Source organism: Lissotriton helveticus, chromosome 3_1, assembly GCF_964261635.1.
Source record: "Lissotriton helveticus chromosome 3_1, aLisHel1.1, whole genome shotgun sequence".
In the NCBI taxonomy this organism is placed as follows: domain Eukaryota; kingdom Metazoa; phylum Chordata; class Amphibia; order Caudata; family Salamandridae; genus Lissotriton; species Lissotriton helveticus.
This window is the reverse complement of record NC_136061.1, coordinates 626,059,756-626,075,936: the sequence shown is the minus strand read 5'-3', so window position 1 is coordinate 626,075,936 and position 16,181 is coordinate 626,059,756. Positions and strand designations below refer to the sequence as shown.

At 46.8% G+C, this 16,181-nt stretch overlaps 1 protein-coding gene across 3 annotated transcripts in view; it reads left to right on the top strand.

The window, feature by feature from the left end:
- TKFC (triokinase and FMN cyclase) overlaps positions 1-16,181 on the top strand; it is a 348,508-nt gene that overhangs the window by 145,154 nt on the left and 187,173 nt on the right. Inside the window, exon 1 of one of the 3 annotated variants that reach the window (XM_078680628.1) lies at positions 4,984-5,180. The exons of 1 other annotated variant lie outside the window; for it this stretch is intronic. The gene's annotated coding sequence lies outside the window, so the exon portion shown is untranslated. Of the gene's footprint in view, positions 1-4,983; positions 5,293-16,181 lie in introns of those variants that run through there. One more of the 3 variants, XM_078680629.1, reaches the window with a different exon arrangement.

Sequence of the window (16,181 nt, the reverse complement as noted above, 5' to 3'; positions counted from 1 at the left end):
TAAATCAAGCACATTGGCAATAAAACGCGCGATTTTAAAAATGCGTTAAAGTGAAAGATAGACCGCCCGGCATCCGCCTCAGGAGGGGGAAAAGATCGTTCTGCCTAGACGAGCGCCGGGCTCCCAAAAGCCCCTTTTATGCGCAGCTACAGCGCGTCCCAGCAATAGCCCACACCCAATATGGCCACCGTCAATCACTCGCCTGACCGGGACCAACTCTCAGCGTTAATGCTCGGCCGAGAGCGGTCAGGTAGCGAGGGGGGGGAGGGGAGAGGTCACAGCACAAGTAGAGAATAAAAGCTTATTAAATCAAGCACATTGGCAATAAAACGTGCGATTTTAAAAATGCCCTAAAGTGAAAGATAGACCTCCCAGCATCCGCTTAGACTAATCCAATTCAAATTCCTTTACAGTATATAGTATATATTTTACACCTCACAAATTATGGCTGAAGGGGAGAGCCCAGACCTCAGAATTTCTCATGTGGGGAAGTGGCTGTTGGGAACTGGACACACACTGTTTAGGAATGCCTGATTACACTCAGATAGAATCTTTCCCATTCTGGTGGACATGATGGGTTTCCCGTTCGAGCAAGCCCCCAAAATAGGATAATTAGAAATCTTCTCTGGATGGGACGCCTCAGGGAACAGCAAATACTGGTAGCGATCTGGTGCACACTAGCCAAAAGGGATATAGTCAATTATTGGAGATATGCGCCTCCCCCTCTAATACAGAATCTGCTTAGGGGCATGGATTACTACGAGAGTGCAGTAGAGGCAGTCTATACATCTGGCAGATGCTCGCACAAGTGCACCAAGACATGGGGCTCATTGACCTGACCGGTCCATGAGCCCCCAGCGTCCAAGCCAGGGCCGGACTGGGTAAGCAAACTTGCCTTGGCAAATAAGTCAGACCCGCCGGTGGGGGCAAGGGGACATCTTGGTGCGAAACAATACTGCTGCTTTTGGGACAGAGGGCTGACCCTGACCGACCCTGTGTACAAAAAACGCCCCCCACCGGTCCAAAACCAGTACCAACCATTCCAGCCCACCGGGAGAACGCCCGGTGCCTGCTACTGCCATTCCAACCCTGGTCCCGGAAATGGGGCCAAGTAAGGGGGGGTATGAATTCAGGCAGGAAAGCCGATGGTGGTGTAGAGCCTGTTTTGCCGGGGGTTGATGGGAGGAGCAGAATTGTGGTCCTGTTATGTTGTGATGAAACTAACTCATTCAAGGTTCCGGCAAAGAACATGACATTTGTGTACTGTACCGATTACCTGGTTTTGTTATCATAAAGCAATTTAAAAAACTATTTGTAGAGTTATATAGAAAATGTTTGACATCAGACACGGAGGTGGCATGGCAAGAGTTCAGCTTGAGCTATAGGTTATCAATGGAGAAGTCTACAAAGCATATATTGTTTTCTTTTAGGTTGACCTCAACGTGTTGGTGGAACACTGAGCATGTTAATTGGGATGGCAAGGTGGTTGGTGAGTCCAGTTGCACTGGAAATGTGGTGATGTCGAGAAAACTAATTCCAGTTTTGACCTTTGCTTTGTGTTGGTTGGGTGGCATGCTTGTACCATGATAAGTGTGTCGATGAGGGTGTCACTTCCTTTTTTCATGCATGAGTTGACTCAACATTTGAAGTCACCATGGATTGTGGTGTGGCTGTGTTAAACGAATGAGGTGGCAGGAGGTCTAAGAATTTGTATATGAAGTCCATGTTCCATCCAGGAGGCTTGTCAATGAGGTGGAAAGTGGCAGACTGAGAGATGGAGAGTGTGAAATGACATTCATTGAGTTGTGTGTCGCGTATTTATGGTGCATACCAAGGGTCCTTATGAATTACAGTTATACTTTCTCTATTCTTTTGAACACGGTCCGCATGCTGGTATTTACATTGGTGCTGAGATTGCATGCATTCAGGAGAAGATTATGTGCTCCTCGCACAGTTAGGCATCATGCTGATGGATACCTTGCTCACCTCCATCGTTAAGTATCTTTACTGCCTACACTGCATTGACTTTTCTGCATTTGCAGTCAACAGGAGAGGTGTTCCACACATTGTGTAAAGCATTGGGCGAGAAGGCCCGCTGCATCACTGTTGTGGTCAGCACTGTGGAATGGAGGTCAAACTTGTGATTCTACATGTGCAAAACTGACACCCTACATTTCAGGAAAGGAGCATGGTTAATCCATATAAACTACTTTTTCGAAGATGGTTGTTTGTTCAGCGCATTTGGGGGTTCTCAATCCAAAATGATGTCAGTTCCTGTTTGAAACACATAGTAGGAGGCACTTACAAGAGATGGATGCTTCAGAATGCATTCATTTCCTTACTTTCCATCATGCTCTTCGCCCCTTTGCCACTATTTTTGGCCCTAATTTTTGCTTCTTACAGTTGGAACGTCTGCTGGACCTACTTCTGGATATTCTTGATTGGCTTTTTCCCCTTCCCTTATTTCAAGGGGAGTTTGACGTTGTGATATTCTTTCTGCATTAATCTTCATCTTCAATCAAGAGTTACAAGATTAGCAAGGAGATTTGTTTTCCCTCTGTGTGTTTTTTCCTTCCTAAAAAGGCAATTGATACCTTTTAAATGTGTTATTCTTAGGGTGCTACTGTGACTACTGCCCTTTACTCTTGAACTCAAGAAAGGGACTCGACTGACTCAGTATCCAGCCGTTGACATCGTGCTGCTGTAGCCTGTGGGAATAAGGATGCAGTGGCGGCTCGCATAGGGCTTGTTGCGGGTGGTGGGCCGGGAAGGGGCAGGGTGGGGGCTAGTAAACTTGGACATACGATGGAACGAAGGACCATAATTATTACTTTCCTCCGTTTCGTTGTATGTCTGAGTTTACTACCCTGCCCACCCTGCCCCTCACCCACCCCGCAGCAGCCCTATGCGAGCCGCCATTGTAAGGATGTATAGAATGTGCAGTGGTGTAGAGGTGAGCCATGTTTCTGTGATAAAGAGTGCATCCAGGTCGTGATAGGTGATGAGGGCGGGGATGTCTCGAGCGTAGTACTGCAGAGCATGCATTGATGAGCATGGGCTGGTGATTGTTTTGTGCTTTGAGGGTGAGTTGTGGTTAGCGGAATGTGTAGGTAATTGAGTCTATGTGTTGTGAAGGTGCTGTGTGAGTATTCGTGTTGTCTAGGTATGGGTGTAATTGTGGGGATGGGTTGTTTGGGATGCTTAGTGAGGCTTATGGTGAGACTTTACTTTGTTAGTTGCAGTGGAGAAGGATTATTTGCCCAGGCCCAGATCGAGGCCCAGGTGTTCAAAAGCCCAGGTAATTCCCTTGTCTGCATCCACCCATATCCAGGAACACCCTAATGAGGTGATTGAAGTAGGGAGGGTGCAAGAAGCAATGTCACTTTTGTAGAGATAAATGCTGGGAAGATAGATACTGAGGAATGACTTTTTCTTGTATGGGTTCTTCTTTTAAAGATGCTATTGGCTGTAAGCCAGTGTTGCCACTTCCTGTTGAGATGGATACTGGCAGCTTCAGCGATGTCCACTTCTGTAGAGCCTGTGGAATGAGGTCTGCTCATCTGCATTCCTATTTTAAAGATTATTTTGGCAGGTACTCTTCAGTTCCAGCGCTTCCTATTAACGTGGGGCAGCTGCTTTTCAATGCAGCATTAGCATCACAGAAAATGACCAGTGTTCTAGAAGCACTAATATATTTCATCATAACAAAGTAAGTTTTTTTTCCAGTGTAGCTGCACCTGTATTTTTTCATGGCTATTGTCTTTCAATTTGGAAATGCCTGCGTGTTTTATCCGAGCAAGGTTGGCATTCTTTCGGTGTAGTATTACTAGCAATTAATTCCCACATAGCAGGACTTTTGTTCTTTGGAATTAGAAGTCCAAGTATTCGTCATAAGTGAATGTTTTTTTAACAGGGCAGTTCTAGCATTGGTCAACAAGTATTTTTTTTTTGTAATAGGACACTATTTTCACCTATCAGAGATGCTGATGTTGTTTTATTGAGATAGATCTGCCATTACACTTTTAATGAGACAGTGTTGACGCTTAACTGCAGAGTTGCAATACCTTAACTGGACAATGCTAGCGCTTTTGGCAGAGGCCGCCCCCGGCTGGCGCTATAACAGCTGCCGAGGACATGGAAATTACCAATCTGAGGTGCTTTAGTGGCAAACAAGGAGAGGAGGGGCATCCTGCCCCACCCCCAGTCAGGGAAAGAAAAGCATGCAAGGTTGGTGCAAAGACACCGGGCCAGTGAGGGACCGGTAATACCAAGTAATGTTATGACCACCCCTATGGGGGGACACCACCACACCCTCAGCTGGGGCACGGGGATGCTTTACGGCAGGATAAGTAGGCCAGCGGTGGAGTAAGTGGAGCACGGCACTCGCAGCCCAGACCCGCCGGTTGGCAGGGCACAAAATACAGACAAGGTTGTGTGTTGAAGCCGAACAGCAGTAAGAGGCCCACCCCCTCACGATCAGAGAAAGAACCGACAGGAGACCAACATCCTTTATGACCCCAAAAAGCGGCTTGGATGATGACCTCAACAACAAAAGGTGGCAGAATTATGACAAGCAAATGAAAAGGACGTGATTGATATGTGGCAGTGATTACTTGGGACATCAACCGTTGATGAGTTATGACCTGTCACGCAGCAAGGTTTTATCATCCTGTCGAAATGATTTATGTGCGGCAGCGGTGATTTATGTCCTGTCGCGTAATTATGATGTATGCCCCTGTCAGAATGATTTGTGACACTCAGAATGAAATAATGTTTTATGGCTTTGACAGCTTGAATTATGACTGACCACTGTGATTTACAAGTTCAGCACTTGAGAGGAGGTGGAGGTTGTGTGAGACAGTTAACGGCACTTGCTTGCCTCAGTCCAGTTATAAGCTCTGCCACTAGTCTGGCCTATTGCCCACACTACCTTGCCCTGGCTACGCCGCCAAGGCCTCTTCCCTCCCCACCAGGGTAGAATTTGGACTAAGTCCGAAGTCCTCACCGGAAGAGACCTTCCCCTGCTCTAGGCGGCACTCGCCCAGGGAGCAGGCGTATAGTCGGTCCTCCCTCAGAGCAAAAGTTTCCAGCTGTGTGTTCAGAGTGCTTCCTAAAGTGCACCTGCGGCGATACTGCCCGGTTTGTGGACTCTGGACCTCCCTCCATGTTTGAATGGGCAGGTACTGAGTGTTTACACTTCTTTAATTTGAAATGGCGAACCATGTGTCTCTGTTCGTGCAGAGTGAGACTTGTGCCCGAGTGTATAGTGAGCTGTGCCTCCAGGAGTGTTTGGTGAGTAGTGCACCTGTGTGACTGCAGGGTGAGAGGTGAGCCTGCACGAGGACATACTGGGAGGAGTGCATACAGGGGGGACAGTGTGCGTTTGTGACTGCAGGGTGCAGCCAATTAGAGTCAAGCCCAGTGGCGTTTTCAATGCTTGTCTATCCAGCAGTTTATGTTGTGTCATTGATGTTTCGGCACAATAGGCCGTTCTGGTTTGGATACACGTTTGCCGTGGCCGTTTTTTGCTTAGATATTCGGTTAAAGACGGCAGATCGAGTATCCTAAGATATTAGTTGTGAAGAACGTTGCATGGCACGTTTTTGTTTCTCCTTGTACTCCTCCATGGCTGTGGTTTACACCTTTGAAAACGGCCACACCAAGTTTCCAGCTTTGACAACTGCAGCATGAGATGTGTTTCTGCACAGCATGTACTAGAAAGCTGCCAAATATGACCTTGGCTTTCAAATGATCATATTATTCTTTTCAGAATCATTGGTATTCCAAAACGAAAGCAGGCAGGAAGTAAACGGAAATGCAATCCTGTACAGTGTATATTTTAAACAAACAATCATGTTTTACAGTAATGATGCAATGAAAGACAAAGAAAATGGAGCAGATCTCTCCCCAGTCAGAAATCGGTTGTCATGTGTCTACATAGTTTCCACCCACCTCCAATGGCGTGGCTTCAGGGGGTCTTTGGGGTGTTACACCCCCTAATATATATATTATTTAATAAATAATTGGGTACAGGTGCTTTCAGTCGGGTATGGTAAGATGTCTTCGATTTCAGCTGAGATTGTTAAATACTCACTCAGTCTCAGACACACACACACACCACTCTATTTTGAATATCTGCAAACATGGTTATTTGTCAAAATATTGTATTTTAAGTACCCCTCACAGTACGCACTCCTTCCCCTTTCCGCTGATCCTTCAGTCCCCGCTCATGTGCTGCTTCCCACCAGGGACGGCGCCTCTGCTAAGGCAGAGGAGTGTAGCCCCACTGATCAGGTCAAAAAGGAAAAATTAAATGATAATAACATTATTATTATAATTTTATTTTTTTCGTCCTGCCTCTGCTGGGTAGGGGCAGGCTGCTCTGTTCACAGAGCAGGGCAGGGGAGGATTGGTTTGCCCATGCCAAGTGCACATGGGGCTTTGGCCAACCGTCTCGGGCAGCAGGTAATGTGCACTTTGCATGTTCTTCACCCAGGCTTAATTACAGCCTGAGTGAAGAACATGCCCAGGCTCCCATTCCCTGGCTGAGGGACCAATCACAACGCTGCATTGCATCGTTGTGATTGGCTATGGAGAGCCTGGGAGCCGGATGCTTCCTGCTTCCTTGCCTGAAGTCCTGGAAGTGGGTGAAGAGGACCTAGAGGCTGCAGCACAGGGATAAGTGTTTCATTTTTTCCCCATTACCTCCCCAGCATATCATGATTAACCTGATATGCTAGCATGACTGGCAGTAAATCTGAAGTTTACCCCCCACTCCTACTGACCAAGCTACGCCCCTGCTCACTTCTTTTACATCTTTTCATATTTCTGTGGATATCCCCTAGCCATGTAAACAATGTTTCTAGTGTAGAACATCAGTCCATGCCTTGTTTCCATTCCTGAATTGTTGGGGGAGGTTTAGCTCTCTATTTCTTGGTGATATCCCTTTTGCTGATTAGGAATCCCAAGCCAATGAGTGTACATGCTGCTCTGGAGTCCCCATCTCCTCCATAATCCCCCAGAGCGCCACTTTAGGTGTTAAGTCAATCGATTGTACCGTTGTTTCTGGAAAATACGACTGGGCCACCCTCCATTATCTTTGAATATCAGAATAGTCCCATACAATGTGCATCAAACTTCCCTTCGTCACAAGGCATCTAGAACTATTTTGAAAGGGTCCTACATTAATTTTCTACAGTCTTTCAAGTGTATAGTAAAATATGTGTAAGACCCTCCCAGGATGTTATGGCATAGGTTGACAAATATTGCGGTGCAAAAATTGAAATTTTGTTGCTCAGAGTTGCTTTTTTTGCACTTTTGGCACTTTATTTTAATCTTAATCATTTCTGTTCAGACTTAAACTAGTAGAATGCACTTTGAAAAAAAATGGGCATGTTTTAAGTACCTAGGAGTGTCTGATTGCAATTCATTGTGGTAACACTCTGAAACATAGATTAAGCCAAGCATAACAAGTAGTGGCTAGCCAACTGTGTTTGGGGTTGTTCTGCTTTTAGGCTGTCTGTTCTGTGTTCCACAGTGAGCTACTGTGGGACACCAAATGTCCAGATAGTAGCCAGTCAGAGATGACAAATCAAGGAGTGCTTTAGGTGCAGGAGGATATGATATGTGAAGCGGTAGGATGTTTCATTCATCCTGGCAAGGTGTCACTGTCTTCTTTCATCCCCTAATGTAGTGAAAATCTAAGTTTGAGGGAACTCAGGATTTGATTCTGAAGGGCTAGATGCTCAGCAGGCCCTCACACATGGGCGACAAATGTCTTGCAGGCACCAATCCTGGTAATTGAGCAGTCTTTTGAGTACTCCACATAGCGCTTCCTTCCTTTGTAACTTGGAACTGGAACAAACAGATATAGTTTACAACCCTCTTTTAAATACATTTTCCAGAAAGGAGATGTAGATCCACTGTCCAAGGTTTGAGAACTGGCTGCCAGTGGTTGTTTTTAAAATGTCATTTTCTTGGTGAAGCAGTCCACATCCTTCATGTTCATGGTACCCAAAATGGATCCCACTGGGCCAAGTACACAGACTCATGCAACACAGAATCTGACTGCTGTACAAATGCTACACATTTATTACACATACATGCACACAGAATAGCATCTCAAGGTTCTGTGTTTCACATAACAGCAGACTTTTCCAGCAGAAGAACCACTAGGCTTGCATCTCCTTGACACCGAGAAGTAGTTCTAGTCATATTAATGATTCACAAAATACAGTATGTTGCCGCTTCTGCTTTATGTGATATCCCCAGGACAGTAGTCACGCTTGGTGAGCCCAGCCAAGTTCTCAACTTTGAATCACCAGGGGCAGGCCTAACTCTCTGCATACACACTAAATTAGCTTGACGCCAGGGCTGAATGTCAAAAAACAGTTTCATATGTAGCCAGGTACTCAGAGCAGGGGGCACATCTGTTTACCTTGCAGGGGACATTCCTGTCCTAACATACGCTTCTGCTTTTTATTGATGCTCTTGCAACATGAAATTAGTCTGTGATCCTTAACAGGCTATGCAGCTATCACTGAAAGGTCCACAATTTTTTTTAACTTAGCTGTAGTCAACCAATTCTAGAGAAACAGGTGTATCTGTTACGTATCTTTCAGTTACTGGGTGGAAAAGTGCAGCAAGTTATGTCCTGTTTGGAAGATGTCACATAGTCAGATGCAGGCACACTTTGCCAATAACAGGAGTTGCATTATCCCCCTGACTGAAAGGCAGGTGATCAGGCACGTGTTTAATTGCAGTAGTTTGTCACATGAAGGCACTTTTGATGCAATAGAGGGGTTGGGCGTGCGCCAGGTGATGAAGTCCAAGAAGTCAATATTTAGTTTTTCAAAGGAGTCTTTATTTTCAATCTGTTAGTTCTCACAGAATTGGAGATTTTACGGTCAGCCAACACGTTTCGTTCTGATGATGAGAACTTTGTCGGGGCTCAGTAGGCGAGTATCTTTTTGCTGAAGTTAAAGGTGTATGTTGAGAACTATCGCACTCCACAGGTATACTGGGTGAATTGTAGCCTAGGTCCAAAGTGACCTCTTGTGATCAATTGGAATAAGCGATCCCTCAATCAAGTTGGTGTTCCAGGCTATTGCTCTGGAAGCACTCAGGATATTGCAGGGCCTCAGTCGGCCTCAGTAACAAGTCTCAGATTAGAACTTCTGCTGCCAGAATGAGCTCAAAGTATCTTTGTTAATTTTGCACTTTTGATGCACTCCACTTCATTCTCTTAGATTTGTCTATGGCACACACCAGGATCACCAGGTATTTCTGGTCCACATCGTAGCACTTATGTGTAGGCACATCCGCGAACATAAATGCGGCCTGCTTCTTTTGCTATAGGTCCCTCTTTTGCTCTTGCAGATGTGTTGGGGGTTCTGTGTGTTTATGTGTGAGAGTATGTATGTATATCTGTTTATTTCACAGTTTGAGGTTTCTGGACACTGACGTGCACGCTTTTTTAGCTGTCACTCTGCAGTCAGTCATGCTTCAGGAGTTGTGCCCCAGGGTTATCTGTGTTTGAGTGCTTGTGCAAATCTCCCTGAAGTAGGGGTAGGACATTCAGAGTGACTTCTACTGCCCGGTTTCTTACCGGTAAGGTTCATTGCTCCGAGTCTACAACCTCCCCATCACAGTCTTGGTTCCCATCCCTCCCTGTGTTCGGCTTCATTGGCTTTGGATAATAGGATTTCCGGGTGTGAGGTCAGAGGTTTTAAATCCCACAGGATGGGGAGCTGCCGCTCATTGATGTAAGACTGTGACAGGGAGGTCGGATGAGGGGGTAATGTGCAGCTAGGATTTCATCAGAATTGTTTAGTCCGTTAGGCTTGGCTTTCTATGCCTCTGGATTGCCTCCTCTTGAGAGAACTGCGTCAAAAACCCTTCTGTGTGATCTCACATGCAGCTGTATTTAGGGTGCAGTACTTTTATGTGGATGGCTGCACACAGATTTGTGTGATGTCAAATGTGTTCTCTCCCACCCGCCATAACAAAAACAAAACGGCTATGAGGAGGGCATGCTGATGGCATTATATCGCTCCCTCCCCATATGCCCTCCATACCACCAGCAATAAAAAAGCGCTATCATGCGGCCAGTGCATCATAGCTCTTTTTAAAAATTTTTTAACATTCAGTAATGCTGCACAGCAGCTTCGCTACTGTGCAGCATAACTAAAAACATTAACAGCCAATACCTGGGTAGGCGAGACCTATTGGTGTTGCCAGTGCTTGTTTGATGAAGTGCATGGACTGCTACATATCAGCAGTGCTGGTTTCAAGCCTCCTGGCCATTCTCCAGAAACCCCGGAATTCACCTATCACACCACAGCGCCCTGAAGCCCGGTCACAGCTGGACATCAGCATGTCTGTCTGCTTTGCCAATACTTCCATCAATTTGCTGTCTGTCTGGGTGATGGTGCATTGAATGAGGTTACCAGAGATAGTGTTTTTGCGTTACTGCAGAGGGTAGAAAAGGCACTTCCTGCTTTCACAGAGAGTGGCGTTGCCAGTATGTCATCGGCTGTAGTGCACAGAAGGAAATTAGCCCCCCTGTCCACTGTTTGTACTGTAAATCACAGTAATAACCAGGATACATTGACCCCTCAGATGACCGGGGCCTGGTGCAGCTGCACCAGTGGAAGCTATGACCCTGTCCACGGTGCTGTCTTAGGTGCAGAGGACAAACACCTTCTTCCACTGAGGACAACTGGTGTCTGACAGCTGCCTAGCTCCAGGAAAGAGTATGCCAACTCTGGCTGTGATGGCCGCACATGTGTATTCTACCTCTTTAGCCATGGATAAGAGGGCCCACACGGTTTTAAAGTGTTTGTTGTGCATCTTTTGACCAGATCTCTGCACTGGATGGAATGGGGCTGCTGCATTTGGTTGCCACACGCATGGGCTGTGCTAAAATTCATCCCTTCAGAGTCTGAATCTGTCTGTGGGCCTTTGTCAGGCTCCTGACTCTCTAGGCTCAGGTGAACTGTGCTGCAGTGCAAGCAGGATGTGCCTATCACAGTATGATATAAAGAAATCTTCGTGAGCACATGTGTCTTTATTTTCTGTTTTTGGTGGCCTAATTGTTAAATATTGTGGGCACCGTACTCCAGTGAGAATTTGGCCATTATTTTGTACATCGCAATATCGCGAAATTCTTTAGGCTCTGATTGAATAAACCTAAGACGAGAGAGCACCCTAATTTCCTTGATTCTTATTGGTCAGCGACTCATTTTTAGGTCGAAGTCTACCAGAGAAAGCAGCTGTCTGGTTTGCTAGTGACATTTTGGGGACATTCGGAGAGCCTCCCTGGGAATGCATCTCGCCCATTGCTTACCACTGACTTTGTCGTTTGTAACTCACATTTGCTTGCTTTCTAGTTGATGGCTCTATTTGTTTTAGACTTTCTCGTTGGAGATCCGTTCTTCCCTTGCCCAAATCCTATTTACCTTATACACCCACCAGCGCTCGATTTCTGGCCTTTAAATCTTGTTCTTATCTTGTTACATTTGCTGTCCATTCTAAAACTGAGACCAGATTACACTCTGTCTTCCAGGGAGTTTGGTATTTACCTCTAACTTCAAAGTGAGAGGATTTCCGTGGGAGTATTTGAGGAAGGCTGTTTTTTAGTTTTTTTCTAGCACAGAGTAAAATGTAACTGTCTGTAAATGAACTGTGCAGATATTTCAAATTTCGAAAAGCCCATTATTTGGTAATTCTGATGGGTTGGGGAAACAAATATTTTAAAACGATCGAAACAAATCAATAAACTACGTGTTGAGATTTCCACACATTATCATTTGTGCACTGTATACTTTTATCCATAACATTGTATGTCTGTGCAAATGTAATGGTGATTATAATTGAAGATGTGTTGTCTGTAATGGAAGTGTGCTACCACACCATGCATATTCCACAATACCAAACTCCAGTCTACTGTGCAGAACTCCAAATACGCCACTCCACACTGAATCACTGCACTCTATTCTGCACCACTTAACTCTAAGCCAATTAACTAAACACCTCTAATCTACAGCACTCTACCCCACACTGCTCTACTATGCACCACTTCTGTCTTCGCCACTGTGCCCCACTCCACTCCATGCCACTCCACTCTGAAACACGGCACTCTATGCCAATACACTCTACTCAGTACCACTTCACTCTGCGTCATTTCACTCTACTGTGCACCATTGCACTTTACACCAATGCACTCTACACCACTTTACTCAAAACTATTGCACTCTACACCAACTACTCTGCACCACTGCACTCTATGCCACTATCCTCTACTCTGCCACACTTTATGCCACTACACCATACTACATTATACTCTAAGCCACTCTATTCTACTCTACACCACTGTACTCTATGCCACTGCTCTCTATGCCACTGTACTCAGCACCATTCTACGCCACGGCACTCTATCTTGTTACATTTGCTGTCCATTCTAAAACTGAGACCAGATTACACTCTGTCTTCCAGGGAGTTTGGTATTTACCTCTAACTTCAAAGTGAGAGGATTTCCGTGGGAGTATTTGAGGAAGGCTGTTTTTTAGTTTTTTTCTAGCACAGAGTAAAATGTAACTGTCTGTAAATGAACTGTGCAGATATTTCAAATTTCGAAAAGCCCATTATTTGGTAATTCTGATGGGTTGGGGAAACAAATATTTTAAAACGATCGAAACAAATCAATAAACTACGTGTTGAGATTTCCACACATTATCATTTGTGCACTGTATACTTTTATCCATAACATTGTATGTCTGTGCAAATGTAATGGTGATTATAATTGAAGATGTGTTGTCTGTAATGGAAGTGTGCTACCACACCATGCATATTCCACAATACCAAACTCCAGTCTACTGTGCAGAACTCCAAATACGCCACTCCACACTGAATCACTGCACTCTATTCTGCACCACTTAACTCTAAGCCAATTAACTAAACACCTCTAATCTACAGCACTCTACCCCACACTGCTCTACTATGCACCACTTCTGTCTTCGCCACTGTGCCCCACTCCACTCCATGCCACTCCACTCTGAAACACGGCACTCTATGCCAATACACTCTACTCAGTACCACTTCACTCTGCGTCATTTCACTCTACTGTGCACCATTGCACTTTACACCAATGCACTCTACACCACTTTACTCAAAACTATTGCACTCTACACCAACTACTCTGCACCACTGCACTCTATGCCACTATCCTCTACTCTGCCACACTTTATGCCACTACACCATACTACATTATACTCTAAGCCACTCTATTCTACTCTACACCACTGTACTCTATGCCACTGCTCTCTATGCCACTGTACTCAGCACCATTCTACGCCACGGCACTCTACACCACTGTACTCTGCACCACTGTACTCTGCACCACTGTATGACACTGCACTCCAAGCTAATGTACTCTATGCCACTCTACTATACACCACTGCACTCACACGACAGTCTACTCTGCTCTGATATTGCTTCGTCATAATCCCTTTGCGATTCCTTAGTAGATCATTTTAAAAGCAAAATTAATGACATTTATCAGAATGTCCTTAGTATAATTGAGCAAAACAGCGAGGAGCTTAAGACTTATTTCATGTGCTCTACCAATAGTCTAACCTTAAGTGAATTTAAGCCATTGTGGCCAGAATCTATCCAGAAAGCATTAGGTATGGCTAAATCAGGGTCCCCCTCTGATATCTGTCCAGCTTGCACGACCACCTCACTGTCCTCTTAGCTTGCCTCTGCTATCTGCTCATTATTCAATCTATCAATCTCATCAGGCATATTTTTCCTTGGCTTGGAAAGCAGCACTAGTTACATCCATAAAAAAAAAAAAATAATTTGCCACCTATGGATCTTACCAACTATAGACCCATTTCTCTTCTTTCATTATTGGGCAAATTGTTGGAGGGTCAAATTAACATCCAACTCATCAATCAATCAATCAGTCATTTGTTAAGCGCACTACATACCCGTGAGGGTCTCAAGGCGCTGGGGGGGAGGAGGTGGGGGCCACTACTGATCGAACAGCCAGGTCTTTAGTGTCCTCCTGAAGGTCAGCAGGTCTTGGGTCTGTCGTAGGCTCAGTGGGAGGGTGTTCCATGTCTTGGCGGTGAGGTGAGAGAAGGATCTCCCGCCGGTGGTTGTTCTTGGGATGCGCGGGGACGGTGGCGAGTGAGAGGTCGGCGGAGCGTAGCTGGCGGTTGGGGTGTAGAAGGAGAGCCGTCTGTTGAGGTTGGCTGGGCTGGTCTTGTGGAGTGCCTTGTATGCGTGGATGAGGAGCTTGAAGGATATCCTCTTGTTGACGGGGAGCCAGAGCAGGTTTCTCAGGTGGGGGGGTGATGTGGCCGTGTCGTGGTACATCGAGGATCAGTCGTGCCGAGGCGTTTGGGATGCATTGTAGTAGATTGATGAGCTTGGTTGGGGCTCCCGCGTAGAGGGCGTTTCCGTAGTTGAGTCTGCTGCTGACGAGGGCCTGGGTGACTGTCTTTCTTGTATCTGACGGGATTCATCTGTAGATCTTGCGGAGCATGCAGAGGGTGTTGAAGCAGGAGGAGGAGATGGCGTTGACTTGCTTGGTCATTGAGAGCGTTGAGTCGAGGATGATTCCCAGGTTGCGTGCGTGGTCGGTCGGGATCGGGGCTGCCCCCAGTGCTGTTGGCCACCAGGAGTCGTCCCAGGCTGACGGGTTGGAGCCATGGATGAGGACCTCCGTCTTGTCTGAAGTTCAGCTTCAGGCGGCTGATCTTCATCCAGTCGGCGACGGCCTTCATTCCTTCATGGAGGTTGGCTTTGGCGGTGATGGGGTCCTTGGTGAGGGAGAGGATCAGTTGAGTGTCGTCGCGTAGGAGATTATGTTGAGGTTGTGTTGTCGGGTGACGTGTGCAAGCGGGGCCATGTAAATGTTGAACAGTGTCGGGCTGAGGGAGGATCCTTGGGGTACGCCGCAGATGATCTCGGAGACTTCGGAACGGAACAGGGGGAGGCGGATGCTCTGCGTTCTGCCGGAGAGGAAGGAGGTGGTCCATTCCAGAGCCTTGTCTCGGATCCCTGCGGCGTGGAGGCGTGTGCGTAGTGTGCGGTGGCAGACGGTGTCGAAGGCGGCGGAGAGGTCTATGAGGATGAGTGCTGCAGTCTCCCCGTTGTCTAGCAGGGTCCTGATGTCGTTGGTGGCGGCGATGAGGGCTGTTTTGGTGCTGTGGTTGCTGCGGAACCCTGACTGGGAAGGGTCCAGGATTCTGTTCTCTTCGAGGTATCGGGTTAGCTGTCTGTTAACGATTTTCTCGATGACCTTGGCCGGGAAGGGGAGCAGAGAGATGGGTCGGAAGTTCTTTAGGTCTCTTGGATCTGCCTTGGGTTTTTTGAGTAGGGCGTTGATCTTGGCGTGTTTCTAGCTCTCTGGGAAGGTCGCGGTCTCAAGGGAGAGATTGTTGACGTTGCGTAGGTGGGGTGCGATGGAGCTGCTTGCTTTGTTGAAGACGTGCTGCGGGAATGGGTCTGACGGAGAGCCAGAGTGGATTGTGATCATGGGCTTTATGGTGTCATTGACGCTCACGCCAGGCTAGTAAGGGGACGTGGTCGATGGTGTGCGGAGGGTCTGTTGTGTTGCTGTCTGTTGGGGCTGTCTGGGTGTTGAACCTGTCGTGGATGTCTGCTATCTTGCGGTGGAAGAAGGTGGCGAGGGAGTCGCACAGGGCTTGCGACGGCGGGAAGTCGTTGGTGTTGGAGCTGGGGTTAGAGAGTTCCTTCACGATGTTGAAGAGCTCTTTGCTGTGGTGTGCGTTGTTGTCGAGGGGGTCTTTGAAGGAGGTCTTCTTGGCAGCCCTGATGAGGTGGTTGCGGATGGCGTCCTTGTGTGCTGTGTGGCTGTCCGGAGTTTGTTCACTGTGTCATTTCTTCTCTAGTTTCCGGCTGGCTTGCTTGAAATCTAGGAGTTCTGCTGTGAACCAGCTGGCCCTCTTGCTGGAGTCTCTGTGGAGGGGTTTCTTCAGCGGGCGAGGGTGTTGGCGCAGTCCTCGATCCAGCGTCTGAAGTTGTGGGCAGCGACATCGGTGTTGGAGGATTCGGTGGGTGGGCTGAGAGCGAGGTTTGCATATAGTTGGTCTTCCGTGATTTTGCTTCGGTGGCAGAGGGGGATCTGTTGGGTGCGGTGGTGTGTGGTG